We start from the raw sequence: 21,802 nt of genomic DNA, 5'->3' as shown, positions 1-21,802 counted from the left end.
AAGGATCACTTACAGGTCATGGACCTGATGGGCCGCCGCGTGAGCGGACTGCTGGGCGCGATGGACCCCTGGTCTGACCCAGCGGAGGCAACTTCTTATGTTCTTATGTTCTTTACAGTTGTAGGGAACCTCATCTCTGAGGGCACTATCTGAGGCTACAGAAAGATGATGATGGGTTCTGTGAGGTGATGGAGATGAATTTCCTTCAAGGCCCTCATTCCTGCAGCCCAACTATGGTATCTGATTTCTGCACTTGGAACTTCTTCAAATCTTCTCCTCTCCTGCTCCTGCTTATCATTTCTATAGTACTTCCAAATGCATGCAGCACTGTACATTAAACAAGCAAGAGACAGTCCCTGTTTAAAAGAGCTTACAATCTAATTATGACAGACAAACATGATAAAAAAGGGCTGTGTGATGAAAAGGGACTTTTACAGCGTAACTGGGCAGGTGATGGCTTAAGTATTCCCTGGTCATGATACTGAGCACTTTTGATCCAATATGATTGCTTCCCAGGCCTCTGCAAAGTGAAGGAGCCTGTCTCCCACTGGGTGAGAGTCAAAAGAATGGGATGGGCTTGATAGCAGAGGCAGGTGAAACTGCAAGCTGTTTCTATTCACTAGTGCTTTGTTTTAGAGAGTTGCGCGGGGACAGAAATCTCATCCATCCCTGCCAGGATCCTCTCCGTCCCCACCCGTCCCCGCCAGGATCCTCTCCATCCCCACCCGTCCCCGTCAGGATCCTCTCCGTCCCCACCCATCCCTGCCAGGATCCTCTCCATCCCCTCCCGTCCCAGTCAGGATCCTCTCCATCCCCACCCATCCCCGCAAGGAATTACCTCCATCCCCGCCCGTCCCCATAAAAAGCAGCAATTACTTCTGACAGGATCATCAATTCTACAGTTTCTTTTGTGTTTGTGCTGCTGTTTTCCTTGTGGAATCTCTTTGGTGGAACCCTTTTTTTGTTTTCTGTTCAGATAATAAACTTATAAACCCCCTCTTTTACTAAGGCTGACGTGTCCATTATATTATATGGACGAACCCTGCTTCCAAAGCCTTCCATCCCGTTGGCTAGAGGGGGGTCCCCATGGAAGTCCCGTGGGCCAGAGGGGGGTCCCCGTGGGAGTCCCGTGGGTTAGGGGGGATTCCCACGATCCCTGTTCCCATGCAGACCTTTACTTTGTTTCTGCCCAAAGAGTTAGGTGGACTTGTGTTGCAGGGCTGGCCTTGATACTATTTGTATATCTTCATTGCAAGAACTGCTGAAAGATATTGTTGAGGGCAAGACTTCCTGAAGGCAAACTGCATTGGTCTTTTATATTAGGATAACTGTTCCAGTAGTTGGGAAGAGAGCTTACAGGGTAGAGAATTGCCCTTAATTTGAGAAGCTGTCTCTCACTTTATCTCCAGAGAGAGAGAGAGAGAGAGTCTCCCAGACAGAGCCAAGGTCTTCCTGTATGCTTGAGACTTTAAGCTAGGCCATATATTAAGCACTGAAATTTTGGGAACCTCCTGTAAAGAAGATCTGATTTTCCCTTGCACTCCTCTCATTCACTCCATTCTAAACTCTACATGTAAGTTCTAGGGGACCCTAACTGTGTTAGCTGGAATAGGATCCTCTTCTCTGGAGTATCTCCTGGGGACAGAGTTCAACTGAGGCCCTAGTGCTTCTTTCTCGCCTTTATTCCTGGCACTCCTCCAGAGTTTTACTTTTATCTCCTTCCTGAAAGTTCAGAGACTCCCACTGGCTTGTGCTTATCTAGCATTCAGATCAGATTGATAGAAAAAAAGAGCCCTTCAATGGGTCTGCTTCCACACTTTTCCTGGCAGGTAAGCTGAACCTCCAGGTAAGTTTATAGAAGTAAATGGCCTATTGGTTATCCTCCTTCTCTTTAAGGACAGAGTATATCTCTGTTCCAAGATCTTTCACCTGAGCATGATAGAGAAGGTAGAAGGTGGCAACAGTAATATGGAGTCAATGTCCAAAGCCCATGGAAAAGTCCCATAGCCATCGCTCAAGAATAACACCTGTTGATTAAGCTCAGGGTGTTGCTGCATTAGCTTGTTATGATAATATTTATTAATTCTATAGTGTAATTAAATGTATACAGTACTGTACAATGGTGATACATGTTCAGGGACAAGAAGTCCTTGCTACAATGAATGTACAATCTAAGTAGCACAGATTGTTCATGGCAGAAGTAGAATTTCAGTGCTGGCTTCTCTGGCTCTCAGCCTGTTGCTCTAACCTCTAGGCCAGTTTTCCACATCAAATGTTGTGGTAGGTGACTTCTGGCTACCGAGTATGTATGCAATGACTCGACTAGATGAATGATGGTTAAAAATGGGGGCGGGGGAAGCAACTCTCAAGGAAGCAAAAATAATACAAATCACGAAAAAGGTTTTCAAGTGTGCCTGCTATATTGATTATTGTATTATGGCCCGAATAAAATCCAGGTCTTGTAGGATTAATAAGAGCTCTTTTTCATCTCTAACATGCTCCAGAGATACTGAGTCAAGGGTCCTTGGGCCACAGCATACTATGACATCACTCTCACAGCCACGATCAGAGACAGAAAGAGGTCGTGGGAAGGCAAGTGGTGAAAGGTGAGTCTTGACATGCTAAAAGTAACACCCAGTTGATAAGATAAATATTATGCCCCATACTAATTTGAAAGCATTACCAAATTACAAATGGCTACTGTGAACTGGGCCAACCCCTTGTTCAACTCTCTTATGTGCTGTTTCAGTGATTTCTTACAATGTATAAATCTTTAAGGGCTTTATTCATTTTCTTTAATGGAAGACTATTTCTAAATTTCCCACTTAGATTGCAGCCTACAGCTACTATGTATTTGCAGACCTGTAAGGGAATTTTGAAATGCAAACGACATATGCAATTTTCTTGCAAAATCTGATGAGCCCTGCATATTTTGTAGGTGCATGAGACAAAGCAAGACACTGGGGAGGTCAGATGCATAAAATTCCGGCCCTGCTTGAGAAAACACCAGCTTTTATAGCAATTCTCAAGTACCGATCGATGCTCAATACTAACAGCGTGCAAATTTATACTGTATGCAAGCTGTTAGTGTTGAGCATTGGTGGTAAAAAGGGGAAGCATGTGCCCGGCACATGCGCCCAAGAGCTGAGTGGTACGCACAACTCTGGTTCGCACACCCAGTAGAGTGTACGGCCGAGGTCTCCGGCGCTCCAGCAAGGCAAAAGCAGTATGCAAGGCCAATAAAAAGACAAACCTTCACAGAGTGGCAGCTGAAGCCTCTTGTTATGGCAGTAGTTTGGAAAGTTTTGTTGTTGTTATTGTTCCATGACAATTGTGGACATATCCGTTAAGCACACATACAATACATGCACATGGCCACATTTCACACACATGCAGACTGCTCTATGAAGAAGTCACCCTCATGTTGCCACAGCTCCAGAGCTGCCGGAAAATTTTCAGTGCTAAAAGGTAGGTGTTCCTCTCTATGCATTAAACACAAACATTGATTGGGAGAAACATTAACTGCATGGGTCAAGGACTGGCTAAACAGTAGACTTCAGAGAGTGGTGGTAAACGGTACCCTTTCCAAAACGTCGGAGGTGACAAGTGGAGTGCCGCAGGGCTCGGTCTTGGGCCCGATCCTGTTCAACATATTCGTAGGCGACCTGACTCAGGGGCTTCAAGGTAAAATCACATTATTCGCCGATGACGCCAAACTATGCAACATAGTAAGTAAGAGAACTATGCCCGACAGTATGACGCAGGACCTACTTCTATTGGAACATTGGTCCTCGACTTGGCAACAGAAATCCATGCAGAACTTACACACTAAATGGTGAGACCTTAGCTAGAACTAAGTCAGAACGTGACTTAGGGGTGATCATTAGCGAAGACATGAAAACTGCCAATCAAGTGGAGAAGGCTTCATCAAAGGCAAGACAAATGATGGGTTATATCCGTAGGAGTTTCGTCAGCCGGAAGCCCGAAGTCATAATGCCGTTGTACAGATCCATGGTGAGACCTCATCTGGAATATTGTATACAATTCTGGAGACCACATTACCAAAAAGATGTGTTGAGAGTTGAGTCGGTTCAACGAATGGCCACCAGGATGGTCTCGGGGCTCAAAGATCTCCCGTATGAGGAAAGGCTGAACAGATTGCAGCTATACTCACTCGAGGAACGTAGAGAGAGAGGAGACATGATTGAAACGTTTAAATATATCACGGGCCGCATTGAGGTGGAAGATGATATCTTCTTTCTTAAAGGTCCCTCGGCCACAAGAGGGCACCCGCTGAAAATCAGGGGTGGGAAATTTCATGGCAACACCAGGAAGTTTTGCTTCACCGAAAGGGTGGTTGATCATTGGAATGAACTTCCACTTCAGGTGATTGAGGCCAGCAGTGTGCCAGATTTTAAAAGGAAATGGGATTCACATGTGGGATCTCTAGGGGGGTAAAATCAAGGGGGGTGGGTCATTAGAGTGGGCAGACTTGATGGGCTATGGCCCTTTTCTGCCATCATCTTCTGTGTTTTTATGTTTCTACACGGAGTGCTCATTTTAATACTAATGAGCGTGGGCTAATGGAACATACTAGCTAGTTAATGCTTCCATGCATATTCTCCACCCTCTCCAAAATATATCTATAACAAATAATATATGGTTCGTGTGTGGAAAAGAGGATATTACCACAAAATGCATTAAACTATTTTGCGATAAGCATTTTCTCATGTATTAAACACGTGTTAGGTCTTAATGCCATTTAGTAAAAAGGCCTTAATGTCCCCTCCCCCTCCCCTTTTAACTTTATGACAGCTGGGTTGTAATAGTATTGAAATCTTGTAAATAAATATTAAATGTGACCCCCCCTTAAAAAGCTCTAACCCCATAAATAGAATAAATACTCATCTCCACACAGATGATTTGAATGTATGAGAAAAGTACTGCAGAACTATAACCTGGTTTTCTTCTTTGTGAGATACGACACTGGTGTTCTGTCATATCAATTTATTGTAGAGCATTCTAGGTGAGGCACATGGTCCTATCTGCCAACTTCTGGCTCACTTTTTAGTTTTTAATTGTACCTTTCATTTAAAAGAAAATGAATTTTCCACACTTATATGAGTACTGTAAGCCTAACAGGATAGATTTTTTTAAGGTCTCCCACACCTCCCTCTCCAATTTTGTATTAACCCGCTACTCCTGTTGGACATGCAATGCTGAAAGAATGCCAGCTCTCAAATTACAAAAAAAAAAAAAAAAGCTCATGATATCACGCAGTGCTGCCTGGAATGGCTGAGTCTGTGGGGGTGGGCTGTCCATGGGAGGTGTTTGCAAAAATAATCCATCTAAAACAAACTTCCAGGAGAAAGCAGTCTTTCCTATGCTACAGTACAGGATCTCCAAGCGGGGAGCTCCTACTAAGCTCCCTCGGCCCAGGAGAGGGCAAGAGCGCCCCGGAAAGTGGAGACAGGAGGACCTCAGAGATTTCCCAAGTAAGTGCTTGCGGAGCTGAGCATCACTTTATCCACAAATTATTTTGAATGAACGTTAATCCTATTCATGGAACACAGGAAAGAAGTGGCCAGTGAGTATCTGTCAATTAACATAACGGAAACATTCTTAAATTGATTTCAAGAGAGATCACTTTTAAATTACCCTCTGGATGAATTTTCATCACAGAAATAAGTTTAAAAACCAAAATGGAAGATGACACCTTTTTTTTCCTGCCTTTTAATGATTTGTTACTTAGCGTTTGGGAGTTCACATCCTTTCCTCGAGTCAGAATAGAATGAACAAAAGATGACCTTAGCAGAAAATATAAATGAATCCTAAACAGCATTTCAATGAGAGCACAGAGTCGAAGGAGGAACCATAGGTGATACCTTCTCATGAATGGAGGAACAGCTGGTCGTGTTCTAATTGCTTTTGCTTTAACCCCCAATGACTTCTGCGCCACGGACCAAGAAATAATGCAGTGGCTTTATGAAAAGGATTTTTTAAGAGAGCACAGCTTGGTTACCTCCCAAAGGTTTAATTATTGGTTGGAACAAGGGGAAAACACAAAGTTTCCGTTTTAATAGATTTATATCAGCTGCATTTAGCTTTTCTTCTGTTCCCTTTTGGGCTGCAACCAACCAAAAAAAAAAACAACAACCCTAAAAGAACAAGAAAATAGGTAGGAAAAGTAAACAAGTTTGACAGATGTTTACAATGCCTGCTTCAGGTTATATGTGGTCCCTCCTGCTTCCCAGAGAAACCAGTTGCCAATGAGTTAATGGAAAAGGCTTGCTTGCGTGCCTAGACAGCCTATTAACAAGGACAGAGTACTTTTGCAGTTTGTCTGTACCGATGTTACACAACTTAAGGCACTCCATTACTCAAAGCAGTGCCTTCAGATCAGTCCATAATATACTCTCAGTCCTAAATTTCCTCTTCCTCTCTCTCCATAACTTTAGTTTGGTTTGCTCCTAGAAAGGATGGTATGTGGAAAAAGTAAAGCAAAGGTTTCCTGCTCCTTGAAAGCAGCTGCATGCACAGACAACAACTTTTCATAATGATCACAACACAAATTACCTCTCCCAGGCACTTCAGTTGGAGAGAGAAAGGAAGACATCTTAAGGTTGAAATAAGTAGTAAAATGTAGGTTAGCAATATTGTTGGGTTAATTGTGTATTGATTGAATCTCTGCTGCAGTCATAATAATATAACCTAAACCATAAGAACATAAAAATTGCCATACCAAGACAAGCCCAGTATCATTTCCAACAGTGGCCAACCCATGTACCAAGTACCTAGCTAGATACCAAGTAGTAAAACAGATTTTATGCTGCTTATCCTAGGAATAAGTGGTGGATTTCCCTAAGACATCTCAATAATGGCCTATGGACTTCTCTTTTAGGAAATTATCAAAACTTTTTTTAAACCCTGCTAAGCTAACTGATTTCACCACATTCTCCGGCAATGAATTTGAGTTTAATTACAAATTCCCAACCAACCAACCAACTTCCTAAATTCTGAGTGTTATTTTGCTACTCTGTAGCTGAAAAGAGTGTTATCTTATTTCATTAAGTGCCAATTTGAAGGAACAAAATTCTATGTTTTAACATTGTTTTTGATCATTGATTGAACCATTTCCACATCATTTTCTTCTTGGTTGGGCTGAAAACTTTTCAGCAGCCCCTCATACATTGATATATAATATGTGTAATTTTATATATATACAAGTGATGTATATATATATATACCTCGCTTGTATATGTACATAAGAACAGCCCCACTGGGTCAGATCAATTGTCCATCAAGCCCAGCAGCCTGCTCCCACGGTGGCCAATACAGGTCACTAGCACCCGGCCAAAACCCAAAGAGTAGCAACATTCCATGCTACCGATCCAGGGCAAACAGTGGCATCCCCCATGTCTTTCTCAATAATAGACTATGGACTTTTCCTCCAGGAAATTGTCCAAACCTTTCTTAAAACCAGCTATGCACTCTTACCACAACATCTGGCAATGTATTCCAGAGCTTAATTATTTTCTGAGTGAATAAAAAAGTGTAGTATATATTAGCAATTTCAATCATTTTTATTAATATGAGTATAAGTAATAATGAACTTGTTTGCAAAATCAGAAAACTGATAAGCCTGAAAATAGAAAATGTATGCTTAAAAATATTTCATAAATTCATTATGTATGAAGCCATTTTAAAGTACAGGTGAAATTAATTCCACCTCTTGAACATTTAAATAAATTTAATAGAAAAACCATATGACATTTTTAATTTTTGTGAGGCCCCTGCAGATTGTTAGGTCCTAAGCTGTAGCTTATTTAGCTTATAGGTAAATCTGGCACTCCTCCCACCTAGACATTTTTTGTACAGCATATTAAAATGTGATGCTTATCATGTTACAGTCTCTGGTAGAAGCTGCATGGGAAGGTTTGTACTAGCTGCAAAGCAGCAGTTCTTATCTCAGAAGGGAAACTTCACCTTGGAGGAGGTAGACATGTTTGGAGAGGAACACGGAAGTGCTGAGACACTGCAAACATCTTTTTGCTGTGGCAAGGCAAAGGATCAGTGCCCACGCCTCTTAAAAGGCATGGGTAGGGAATGGGATCTGCCATGGTGACAGAGGACTGTTCCAGTGCCTCAGACAGTGGAAAGGGTTGTGGGCAGAGTGCTGAGAACCAGACAGGCTCACAGAAGCAACCCAGAGAGGATGGAAGAGGGAAAGAGGATAGGGGAGGGGCAAGAAGTATGGAGATGGAGGGGTTTCAGATGACAGACCTTAGTGGATAGGATCACAGACTCTCTCTTGCTCTCTCACAATCAGCACCAATGCCAGCAGTCACAAGGACATGTCTGGTGCCAGTGGCATAGTAAGGGGGGATGGGGCAGACTACCCCTGGTGCCATCTTGCTGGGGGCACTGGCACCTCTCTGGCCCCCCATGCCACGCTCATGCCCTCTCTTCCCCACCTCCATTTCTTTAAATCTTCGCTAGTGCAAGCAACGTTTCCAGCCTGCTGCTCGTGCTGGCTTGGCTCCCCTCTGAAATCACTTCCAGGTTACGGGGCCATGAAGTGACATCAGAGGGAAAGTGAAAGCCAGCGTGAGCAGCAGGCCAGAGAAGCTTCTTATGTTGGATGAAAATTTAAAGGGGTATGGGAGGGGGGAAGGGAGGTCGCATGTGTGGCATGGGGGTGGAGAAGGAGCAAGGGGTATGGAAGGAGCGGAGGGTGGAAAGGGGGGGCATAGGGAGTGCCACCACCCCAGACACCTCCTACCCTCTCTACGTCACTGTGTGGTGGCACTATAGAAAGGGAATATTGCTACACGACCACAGCGAATATTAAAGCACAGGAAAGAAAAACAAGTGGGGAGGGGATAGAACACGTCGACCTTGAGACAAGTGACCTTTATTTCCTCAAATTTTAGTACATATAAAACCACATAGATAAAAAGTCCCATAAATGAAATGTCCTATGTTGGAGGGATCCAATAGATGACCCGATACCCTGGTTTCGATTCTTCCACGATTACTTCTGAGTCCTGCAGACGTTTCAGATTCCTTTTAGAGTCCAGCAGACATTTCAGGTATTATTTTTAAAGTTTGTATTCCCAGCACTGGACTGACACCTAGTGGACCCATAATCACACCCCTGAGGTAGGCCACTGTCTGGTGGCTGAAACACAGACCGTGTCGGGTTATGATCCCTCCAACATAGGACACTTCATTTATGGGATTTTTGTATCCAGGTGGTTTTATATGTATTATAATTTGAGGAAATAAAGATCGTTTGTCTCAAGGCTGACATGTTCTATCCCAGTCCCCACTTGTTTTTCTTTCGTTTGGTTTTACGTGGGGTTTCTGTTCCCTCTCTTTTTTCTATATTAAAGCACAGGAACATAATAGGGCCACATTGGGTAAATCTTTCTCGCATGGTTGCAAACTGGCAACAATCCTACAGTTTATTTAAATTGCAGATGAAATTTAATGTGGACAAGTGTTAAACAATGGCCAGAAATCCCAACTACAACTGCAAAAGATTCTTGGAGTCATGAAATTTTAGTCCAGGGTATCACAGCTGCTAAAAAAGCAGAGCAATTATAGGAGTTATCTGAAAAGGAATGAAGTGAGATTATCACTATGGGCTCCTTTTATCAAGGTGCGCTACGGGGGTTAGCGCGTCAGACATTTCATCACGCGCTAACCCCCGCAGCAAGCCAAAAATGGAGGCATTAGCGAATCGCACGGCAGGCGGTTGAATGCGTGGTATTACGCGCGTTAACCGCCTACCGCACCTTGATAAAAAGAGCCCTATGTCTTTGTATGAGTTGTGTGGAGTTCTTTTTGCCTCATTTGGAAAATAATATACATCTAGAAGAGATTTAGAGAAGTGTGACAAAAATAATAAAGGTGATGGAACACCTTCCTTTTGAAGAGAAAAAAGACAAGCTTTTTCAGCCATGGAGAAAAGATAGTTTCATAGTTTTTTAAAAATTTGATTGCACACCTATCAAAATTCTAGGCGAAAGTACAATACTGTATTAATAAAAATAAGGGGTACAATAAAATTTCCCACTGAAAATCAGGGGTGGGAAATTTCATGGCGACACCAGGAAGTTTTTCTTCACCGAAAGGGTGGTCGATCATTGGAATGATCTTCCACTTCAGGTGATTGAGGCCAGCAGCGTGTCAGATTTTAAAAGGAAATGGGATACACACGTGGGATCTCTAGGGGAGTAAAATCAAGGGGGGTGGATCATTAGAGTGGGCAGACTTGATGGGCTATGGCCTTTTTCTGCCATCATCTTCTATGTTTCTATTATACATGGAAAGGGGGAAAGAACTACAATAAAGTTAAAAAAAGAAACATATAAGGAACAAACACAAGGAAGGAGAAACACATGTTATGCTGCTGAATTTCTGTTAAAAGAAAGAAGAGAAACTGGATGATGGTAAAGGATATGATAGAAGTTTATAAAATCAGGAATGGAATGGAATAGGGAATGGTTTTAACATTTTAAACAGTAAAACAAGATTGACACTCCAAAACTAATAGCCAGGAAAAATATTATTTTTTACACAACACATACCGGTAATTAAACTGTGAAATCTATTGCCCAAGGATGTAGTATTTCCAACTTATATAAGGGGTTCAAAAGATTTTTGGATAAGTTCTTGGAGTAAAAGTCCATAAAAAATGATTAACCAAGTAGACTTGGGAGAACCATCATTTATCTCATGAAACGAGCTTTGAGAACTTAGGTCAGGGTTGCCCAATTCCGGTCCTCGAGATCTACTGGCAGGCCAAGTTTTTAGGATATCCACAATGAATATGCTTGAGAGATATTTGCCTTAGATCTTCCAGGAACATGTAACCCAGACTGGTTTCTGTCAGAGACAGGATGCTGGGCTCAACATATCTTTTTCATGTTCTTACGTTCATCCAACCTATGGTCAATGGGTTAGATGGGTCAGTGAGGAGATCTGAGTTTTCATCCCAGACGTTCTCCTTTCTGCAATCTCTGAATATGACAATGGCTGGCTCACTTTTTCAATACCTTAATATCAGGATAACCAGAAATCCTTAAAAGCAATGAGGCAAAGTAAAGGTTGGATCAACCTAACCTGAAAACCTATTACCGTTTGGCCATCTCTCTTGACATGTCAGACATACCAGGGTCCTCTCAGGGAGCTTTTGTGTTCATTGTATACTGCTTGCTTCTGGCTGCTCACAGACTGATCAGGTGATATAATACACTCATCTAATTTAACTGCTGGCATATCCTATTGCTTCTAATTTGAGAAATAATTTAGGTTTGGTCTTCAGTCTGGGTTTTCAGCTTTTAAGCACATTAACTTTTATTTGCCATAGCTCACTTTATGTACGAAGCAAAGTAAATCATTTGAAGTATTGAGAACTCTGGTTTTAATTAACAAAGAACCTTTTTTTTCTATATAGGTCAAAAATTCAAGAAACCTTTTAGTGAATGGGATCCAGAAAAATGATTATTTTTGACCCAAGTTTGGAAAAATCCTTTTTTGGGGATGTGTGTTAAGCACCATCAACTCGGGCTTAATTCCTAGCAACTTGATGAAATACTTGATTTTGTATTGTCTGGTAGGTCCTCCAGCATCAACCCTATGGTTGTTTTCAATGTATTCAGCCATCTGATTGCATGTCACCCTCTTCGCCTGGTTCCTTCGATCTTCCCAAACATGTGTCCTCCAGTGAACTCTATCTCCTGATGGTGTGGCCAAAATAAGACAGTTATAATTTCATCATTTGGGCTTTGAGTGATATAACTGGTTTGATCTCTTCCAGAATTGATTTGTTAGTTCTTCTGGCAGTCCACGGCATGCATTAAATCCTTCTCCAGCACTAAAGCTCAAATGAGTCAATCTTCTTTCTGTGTTGTTTCCATAGTGTCCAGCTTTCACAACTGTAATTGACCACTGAGAAAAATCAGTGTATGGACGTCTGATCTTTGTTTGGACTGCTATTTCCTTGCTTTCATTGAAGAGTGACCAAGTGCTATTCTGCGGAGTATTTCTTCCCTGCTCGTTGCTTTTTTGTATACGAAAGAGCCCAGGAGACTGAAATCCTTTACAACTTCTATTCTATTGCCTTCAAGCTCAAAATATTCATCATTTTCGGTGATCATGATCTTCATCTTGTTTATGTTTAATTCTAATCCCATAACTTTCGACTTTGACTTTTCTTAGTAGTTATAGCATGTCTTCTTTGCAGTCAAAACTGCAGATTTTCATCTTCGTCCTATGCAGATATAGTCAATTTGATTTCAATACATGCCATTTGGAGAGGTCCATGTGTACTGGTGATGACTGACGGTTTGTTTTACAAAACTGTACTAAGTTATCACCAGCTTCATTTCTTTCTCTTATGCTGTGCTTTCTAAACACTGGATCTTCAGGTATACTTCCTACTTTTACATTGAAGTACCCCATAATGATCAGTAGATCTTGTTTCGGCATTTGATCTATTACATTTTTGGGGGGAAATGCTCTATTATTAGCATTTTTGGGGGGAAAACAGTGTTTTTTAAGTAACAACATTTATTTATGATGTTACCATTATACATCCATCACATGGCCACATTATAAGAAAGAGCCATGATTGTCACGATTTTTACTTAGATATACGAGGAATGGAATTACAATTAATGGAATACAATTAATGGAAAATAAACTTGGACACGTATTACTTAAATATAATGGTTTTAGCATTAATGAAGCCTCAACATTGGTTTTACAATTCATTTTCAAGAGATCTTCTTATGTGTTTAGGATAAGAAACAATTGTAAAGCTGGCTCCTCACAAAATGGTTCTGGGACTGCGAAACGCACCCGGCTCGAACAAAAAGACGAACGAACCGGGCGACTTGATGTCATCACGAAAACGTGATGCATGATAGGCTAAACCTCAGCTGATAACAGACCAAAGTAGATTACTACTTTGGTCTGTTATCAGCTGAGGTTTAGCCTATCACGCATCACGTTTTCGTGATGACGTCAAGTCGCCCGGTTCGTTCGTCTTTTTGTTCCAGCCGGGCGCGTCTCGCAGTCTCAGAACCATTTTGTGAGGAGCCAGCTTTACAATTGTTGCGTTGGAAGAAGCGGGAGATTTTTGGACATTGGAATTTTCCCCTGAAGTAGCCTTTTAGGCGAAACAGAAAGACTTTTCTGTCGGGATAGGGAATTGAGAATCTTTTGAGTCACTTCGCATCTTCAGATGAGTGGATGTTTTTCTCTTACTTTTGTTCCAAACCCCACGCTTCAACAATTGCTTATACCCGTAAAGTTGAGCTGTAGCCCTCGTTAATTTTTTAGTTAGTTCGGGATCCTGTTCATGCTGTGGATATGTTCTAATATATTGAACTCTGCTTACATTGCTCACACTTAAAAACCCTTGGGGGGAAAAAAATCTTTGAAAAATATTAACTGTGCATGAATGAAAGTTATTTATTTAAATGTACACGGAGTTTTTTCATAAATCAGTGATGATGTGAGTTGGCTCGGGTACTTGTGTAGTCCCGGCCTCTCACAATTGAGGTTTATTTTTCTCCGTTGTTTTATACTTTGTTATATTGATGGTGTGATGCTAAGAGTTTCTGTTAATGTGGTATGAATGATTCCCTGCTACTAAACACTATTCTCAATACGTTTCATATACATTCTGCTATACACGATTGAATTCCCTTATACATTTAGTTGTATAACTTTCCTTAGGATAAGAAACACCATATCTGGTTGTTTAAATATCATACACACTTACTTCACTAGTATTATGCACCTACCATTATACAGGCTGTTAGTTGAAACATTGGCTGTGTTGGGTCTTTTTGAATAAAGAACATTTAAGTCCCAGTTCTTCAGGCCTTTGTGCTGTTTGTTTTTCTCAAAGTTGTTCATAAAATAATTTTATATCCTAACTTCCATGTCTGTTGTTGGAGCATATACTTGGAACAACGTGACATTGATCGGCTTGCCATGACTCTATCACTGATAACATTGTACTTTAGTACTGTCTTTGAAAGCTTATTGTTGAGGATGAATGTCACACCATTTTTCCTGTGTGTTTCATGACCAGAGTAGCAAATCCAATGCTCGTTTGATTGAAAATGGCCCTGTCCTGTCCATATGAGTTCACTGATCTTTAACAATTTCCAATTTTCCTTGATTCATGGTTCATATGTTCCATGTTCCTATGTTGAGAATATCTTTACAGCTTCTGATCTCCCTTTTCTGTCCAGCAACATCAGCATCAGGTGGTGGCTCAGATCTGTCAGCTTCGCAAACACTGGGCATACTCTGGGTGATGATCAGCTCTTCCCTAGTTGCAAGGTATGTGCTTTCTGACCAAGGGGACCATCTTCCGGCACTTTATATTGATTCTCTATGTCTCATCATCATCATCATCATCATCAAGTTTTCTTGGCAAAACACATAAGTAGATTGCCTTTCTTCAGCGCAGTATAAATTCGATGTCGTCACTGTTGTTGCATCAAATGCGATCGTCCATCTCCAACACTGCCCATTTGCTGCTGCCCAGATGGGTGGTACATCGTTAGTTTGGCATCTCCACTGAAAACTGTCCACCTTGGGAGGCTCTTGCTGGTAGTGAAACTACCAACAGCAACGCTTTCAGATTCTCAGATGCGCAAACCCCAGTGGCACGACTGGAGTTTCTGGAGGCACTGGGTGTAAGCATAGTGCTGTATCTCATATTTAGTAGAACTGTAGAAATGAACAACAATGATCTTAAATGGTTACGTTCATATAATTTTCTTTTGCCATACTTCACACTGTCATTTCTGAAAACCCTCATTACTACTCAATCTCTGACTATATGCTGTGATTCTTGAAAGTTTTTGTCATTTGTAAATGGTTACGTTCACATAATTATCATCTGTAACACTGTACACTGTCACTTTTGAGCCCCCTTGTTACTGAAAAATTGCAAACTTTGCACTTTAATTCATGGAAAATGTTGTCATTGTAAACCGCTTAATATACCTTGTCCGAGCAGTGTATCAAATGAAATAAATCCAATCCACTCTACTGTTTTGGAGCAGGCTTTTTCCTCATGGCTCTGTTTTTTTGGCATTTCCTTCCTGATGCAGTACCCTGTGTTCATTTCCTAAGGAAAAAGTCATCTGCATATACTTGGAAGCTCTCTGTTTATTGCGTTTGACTGTTTCACTGCACTAGGTACAATTGGCATTTTTCTGTCCCAGGGCTTACAATCTAAGTTTATACCTGAAGCAATGGAGGGTTACATGACTTGGCCAGTGGGATGTGAATGAGACTCCCATGGTCCTCAACCTACTGCTTTAATCATTAGGATTTTTCCTCCATTCCAATATGTCTTATTGTAGTTTTTATGATTATTAAATATCCTTTGGTTTTCGTCATGTGGCTCAAGCAAAGGCAATTAACAAAAACAGCATTAATAATTTAAAGAGACTCTGGGGCCCTTTCATAACATTTTCAGAAATTCCGTAATGAAATGATGCAAACTGTTTGAGCTGCATTTATAATTTATAACATTTTTCTTGACACCCTCCAACTAGCTGCCAGTTGGAAATATCCACCCTCCAAAGTGGAAAAAAATGCGCCATAATTTGTAATTCTGCTTGCAAACAGCTCATAGTTACCAACCCAGTTTAATTCTGTTTATAGCTTTTGGGTAAACTTGTGACCCTTGATAAATGAGACCATTGAGTATAGCAATGGAACCTGGCTAATGCTGTATTCTTGAATTCATCTCAGCTACATTACAAATGAAACCATTAAGATGAGTTAGGTAATAGAAGTAGGCTTCATATGGAATGTGCAGCATGTTATGAGCAAAATTGGGGATGCTAACAGAGTGCACAGTGTTGAATGTAAGTTCTTTATTAGTCCCTGTTAAAACATTCCAATAGGCTTCAAAAAGCATTTGTACTGTACCTTGGGAATTTCAATGTAGAACTTTGTAGCTTCATGAGTGCAGCGTTACCTTTCATGGGAAGCATCCAAAATCAAATCATGTTTTGCTTCCTGGCTGCATTTCAGGTAAATACCAAAAAAGGAGAAAAAAAAATCTCCTTGGAAAAAATACAAATGAAATAGGAGAGGACGGATAAAATAAATAAATACTAAAAAGTAGCCTGAGGGCTCCTTTTACTAAGCTGCAGCTTTTAGCGCATGCAGCGTTATAGCGCGCGCTAAACCCACGCTACGCGGCTAGAACTAACGCCAGCGTTAGCCTCTAGCACGTGTGGCAATGTAGCGTGCGCTATTCTGCGCGTTAATGCCCTAGCGCGGCTTAGTAAAAGCAGCCCTAAGTGTCAAGGAATGGCAAACCCAACCTCCCCTTCCCGATATACAGCCAGCAGTGAGCAGCACTTTGACTGTCCATGGCCGGTGTTCAGTCTGGATAGTCATTTCCAGGCTCTTTCTGGCAAATGACATTGAATATCTGGTTGTTGTTTTTTTAATGCCGGCTAGCGCAGGGCTGGTTAAGGTGATATTCAGACTTAACGGCAATGGCTTAGCGGGCAAAGATAGGTCTGCTTTTGTGCGGCCTTATTTGCCATCGAGCCTGGTTGCTTAAGTTACAAATATTGGGAACTTAAGTGGCCATGCCCCCCCCGGAATGCCCCAGAACACCAGCCATTTTCCAGAAGTAATAACCAGTTAAATGCCACTGAAAATGACCAATTAGCTACTGAGATGCAAGTTAACCAGTTAATGGCCATTCCCTGATGGTTAACTTGCATTGAATATTAGCCGGAAAGTTTATTCCCCAAAACAATGGAAATTTCAGTAGGATTCAACATGATGTCATATTACAGAACCAGGGCAGGATTAATTCGTCGAGAGCCCCTAGGCACTCAAGTATACTGGGCCCCCTGCCCTGCCCCACATGCGCCCAGGTGGAAACAGGAAACTGCGTCAGAGGGAAGCTTTGGGCAAGCAGCACCGCTTGCATAATTACAGTTCCTGTTGCCTTTCTTACCCGCATTGCTTGCTTGTCTTACTTTCTGTCGATGGGGGGGGAGGGGCTGCATTGCCAATCGGGGTGGGGCCCACGTTGCCGATCGATGCTGGAGGGGTCCATCGCCGTTTGGAAAAAACAATATTGATGCCCTCCTTCATCGGGCCCCCCCTGACCATTTTGGGCCCTAGGCAAGTGCCTACTTGGCCTATTGTTTAATCCTGCCCTGTACAGAGCAACTGCCTGCATCAGCGGTCACAACATTCTGAGTAGCTTGGGTGTGGGAAGGGAGTTAAATAACGTAGATCTCTCAATGTAGTATGAAGATGAAAGTGAGGTTATACAAACCTTAACAAATCCAAAACTTCACCTCACTTAATGTGAAGAAAAACTTGCTAAATTTATTATTCTTTAATCATGCAGAGTTCCTAGCATGCCCCTAGCATGATTAAAGAATAATAAATGATTGAATTATCAGACGTCATTTGCCTGTCTTGCTTCTGAGATGAATAGAAGATGACAATATTTAGCAAGTATTTAAAGACATACAACATATCAGATAATGGATGTTGTGGCATATCTCAGACTGGAGATTTAGCCATATTTTTAATAGTTTTTCTTCACATTAGGTGAGGTGAAGTTTTGGATTTGTTAAGGGGAGTTAAATAACCCTCAAAGGGGAAAATATTTATGTGAAAGCTTCCTCTTCTAAATGCAATAAGGAAAGTTATTATTTATTTATAATTCATTTGCTATACCACAATGAACTGTAAAAAAACAGAACTAAGGGCTCCTTTTACTAAGGTGCGCTTGCGTTTTTAGCGCACACACAATATTAGAGTGTGCTATAGCGCGCGCTAGCCGAAAAATTACCACCTGCTTAAAAAGCGGCGGTAGCAGCCAGCGTGTGCAGCATTTTAGTGCACTATTCCACGTGTTAAGGCCCTAACGCACCTTTGTGAAGGGAGCCCTAAATGTTTTACTGACTAATAAAGTAAGGAAAGGAAAACCATTTATTTGACAGGAAAGAAGGAAGGAACAAAAATCCTTGCAAGCCATTGCAGGAGAGAATCATAAAATAGATATTATTTATGTATTTCATTTTCTATCTCATTTTCCCCAAAGAGCTCAGAATGGGTTAAAGGTTAAACATACATAAAATACAGTTAACTGGATTTGCACTGGATTTGCCATAATTACAGGACAAGTTTACGATACAAGTTTTTATCCTAACTCGATACATACTAGGGGGTCTAATACCAATATACATAATATACAGTTTATAGGTTACAATTTGTCTTAGTTATCCATACATAACATAAATATTTATTAATATACCACAAAATGCCTTTTGGTTCAATGCGATTATAGAAAAGTAGGTACAACAATGGAGAAAACAGTGCAGGTTTTATCAATACAAGTTATTATTCTAACTTGACACACACTAGGAATCTAATACCAATATGCAGTATATAATGTACAATTTGCAGGTTAAATTTTCCATGGTTATCGTGGAAAAATATTCAAATCAAGTTTTTATCCTAATGTAACACATGCTGGGATCTAGTACCGATATACATTTCTGTGTAATCCATCGGCCATGGGTGAAAAGGTATGTTTTTATTGCTTTCCTGAAGTTGGAGTCCTTCAAGTGATCTGATCTGCGGAGGCAGTCGATTCCAGTGGCTCAGTATGAAGTGGGAGTAAGAACGTCGTTGGGTGGTTTGCAATTGCAGGGCACGGCCAGGTGGTGTTTTGAGGCATATTTCATCCTGGGAGATGTAGGTACGAGTCAAAAGGACAATTAGGGAAAAGGAAAAATCTGCAGGACTAGTTCAAGTGCACAAAGTAACCCTGCACAATTAATCTTGGAGTTAAAAGACTTGTGGGAAAAAAGGCCAGGTCTTTATTGCTACTGTAAATTTTTTTTAAGAGAAGACAAACTACAGATCAAAAGTGGGAAATTGTTCCAAGTAAATGGGGCTGTAAAATAGAATGCTCTCTGTCTTTTAACTTCGAGATGTAACTGCTAAGGACCTGGGAGAAACAAACGATGATCACTGAAGGAGCGCAATAAGCGGACAGGAGAATATGGTATGGTCAAAACTGAGGGCAAGATTCTCAAAAGTGTAACGCCATCGCTAACCTGTTTTCCAGCAGTCTAGCCTGTATGCAGTTTAGCGGCGGATGATCAAAAGGGATTATCTCTGTCTTTAGTGAGGTTTCTAGCAGTCTTCGACACTGACATTGAAACATTGGATTCTTAAAAATCGTCCAGGCATTTTTGAAGAGCGGCGTCGGCTTTTGGTGACAAAAGCAGCCACTGGTCCGGGGGTGCCATTACAGTGTGTTTTGACTGTGGCTAATGAAAAAGAAATGTGTGGAGGGTATTAAAATCACGCTTCTTTTGAGTTTGGGAAGAGGCATGTTTCATATGTGCTTGTTAAAAGCCGATGTTCTTGAGCACATGTATGATACCTTTATCTTGTGTGTTTCTGGCTGTTGGTCATGATTAAATTTGACATTAAAAACAAATTATAAGAATTACCTGAATTATAGTAGATTTTTGGGTAAGAAAGGCATGTTTTATACGCGATTGATAAAAGTCGACATTTCTTCTCCCCTCCTCTCCCTTCCATTCATCCAATAGCTCTGGGCATGCCTATGATTGACACACCGCTTATGGCTTATATGGCACCACTGATGCTTTACGGCAGGGAAACTTAACAAACCATGCCGGGATTTGTCCTGCAATTCCAGAATTCGAACGCCCGTGATTTAGAAGCGTTTCTGAGCCGCTCGTGTTTTGTGTTAAAATACGTATGGATGGTGGTTCATGTCTTCGCGCTCTCCTTGTTGTCCTGAAGAGAAGATATGCAAGACCCGAGGATGATGATGGTGATAACTGTGGAAGGAGGGAGATACAGCGGGACATGCGCACTTTCATGCCGCTTTCCTTGTATATTCTATGCATGTGCCAGTCACTAGCACCAGCGACTCAACACATATAAATTTAGTGAATTTTCGTTGCTATCTGCCAACATCATTTGCATACGCGATTTTTGGAGATTATCTCACTTTTTTAAATTCGCTATCAAAACCGCTGCGTTAGCAGACCGTTGCTTTTTCTGAGAATCTTCCCATAAGAGATAATCCGGAACCCCGAGACGAAATGCTTTAAAGGTCAAGAGTAAAGTTTTATATATAAATATTTGTTTAACTGGCAGCCAGTGATGGGATCTTAATAAAGATGTAACTTTATTATGTCAAGCTGCCTTACAAAGAAGCCTAATGGCTATGTTCTGGAATGCACAGATAATATTGTAGTAGTCAAGCCTTAAGACAAATACAAAAAGCAATGAATGGAAGGTATCATGATCAAAAAGATGCTCTAGGGCAGGGGTGTCCAACCTGCGGCCCCGTGAAGTATTTTGTGCGGCCCTGATCGAGGGCGATGCAGTGTTTTCCTCTGCTGCCCCCGGGTGTTTACTGTCTCGCCGGCTCCCTCCTCTGTCTTGCTGCAGCGTTTGCGCGTTTGTGCAGCCCCAGAAAAATTTTATGCGGCCAATGTGGCCCAGGGAAGCCAAAAGGTTGGACACCTCTGCTCTAGGGAGGAGATAGTGGATGCTGTGAATGGGCAGACTGGATGGGTCATTTGGCCTTTAACTGTCTTCATATTTCTCAGTTTTATTACATTTGAAATCTGAGGTAAGAAAGATAATTGAGAATCTGAGATAATTCCTAGATAACGAAAACTGTCAACAGGGGTAATCCTCTTTCCAAAAGAGTGTAATTGGGAAGGTTGTTGGTTTTTTTTATTGCTTCTCTCCTACTTCTTTTTCACTTGCATTTCAGGTGTTTGTTTTTTAGATATTTTTATTGTATTTTATCATGAATATAACATTTGTGCTCTGCCTACAATGTTAGTGCGGATAATAAATAATAAAAATAAATAATAAATAAATATTTCACATGTGTACATTTATTCCTGCTTTTGAATAGAGTTGTTAATTGACAATTATTGGTACAAGTTAGGCCTATTAAGCAATTAAGTTGTGCATGTACATTGGCTATGCACACAGATATATGCACACAACTTTGGTCACTGTACAGTGTTCCCCCACGAATTCACGGTTCACGGACTCACTCACTCTCGGTTTTCTCTGCTGCCTTTTCCTGTAGTAAAGTCGAGCTATACCAATCAGGAGCTCCGTGTTGGAGCAGACCGCAAGTGATTTTCTTCACCCGCTGGTGCTCCAGCTGCTCTCTCCTGCCTCTCCAGATGGCCTCTCCTGCCTCCCCTGCCTTTTGAAAGGCGAAAAACCGCATTTGCGGTTTTTCAAAATTTGTGGGGATTCTGTATTTCAGGGGAGTACCATATACAGATTTTAACTGTTAGTTCTTTCCTATATTAGCACTTTTCCCTTGAGTCTGATTAAATTCAGTTTTCTTCTCACATTATTTAGTCCTATCCACAGGGCCGGATTTTCCTACAGGCTAACTAGGCTTCAGCCTAAAGCCTCAAGATCAAGAGGGGCCTACATTCAAATTGTTAGCAAAATTAAAATTACACTATTCTAAAAACAGTGAAAACTAAAACACTGAACCGAAAATAAGGAGAAATTCTACACTTCGGGATCAGAACCAGCTCCGGCCGCAACGGGGCGCCGACTCGGATTCTCCCTTTCTTTTTCTCGCCCTGGGAGGAGGATCGGGGAGGGAAAGACGTCAGTCCGGAAACAGCTGGGCAAAGCCAAGCCCCATGGGGAGAGAGGCAAAACGTGGATACGTCAGGGC

At 41.4% G+C, this 21,802-nt stretch overlaps 1 protein-coding gene across 3 annotated transcripts in view; it reads left to right on the top strand.

Moving 5' to 3' along the window:
- Positions 1–5,365: 5,365 nt before the first annotated feature.
- The window catches only part of LOXL2 (lysyl oxidase like 2), a 177,135-nt gene continuing 160,698 nt past the window's right edge, over positions 5,366–21,802 (top strand). For 2 of the 3 annotated variants that reach the window (XR_004539830.1, XM_033948229.1), the window contains exon 1: positions 5,366–5,495. The gene's annotated coding sequence lies outside the window, so the exon portion shown is untranslated. Of the gene's footprint in view, positions 5,496–14,292; positions 14,368–21,802 lie in introns of those variants that run through there. The other variant, XM_033948230.1, reaches the window with a different exon arrangement.

The sequence above is a fragment of the Geotrypetes seraphini genome, chromosome 6, assembly GCF_902459505.1.
Source record: "Geotrypetes seraphini chromosome 6, aGeoSer1.1, whole genome shotgun sequence".
Classification (NCBI taxonomy): Eukaryota; Metazoa; Chordata; class Amphibia; order Gymnophiona; family Dermophiidae; genus Geotrypetes; species Geotrypetes seraphini.
This window is presented reverse-complemented; position numbering and strand designations above follow the sequence as displayed.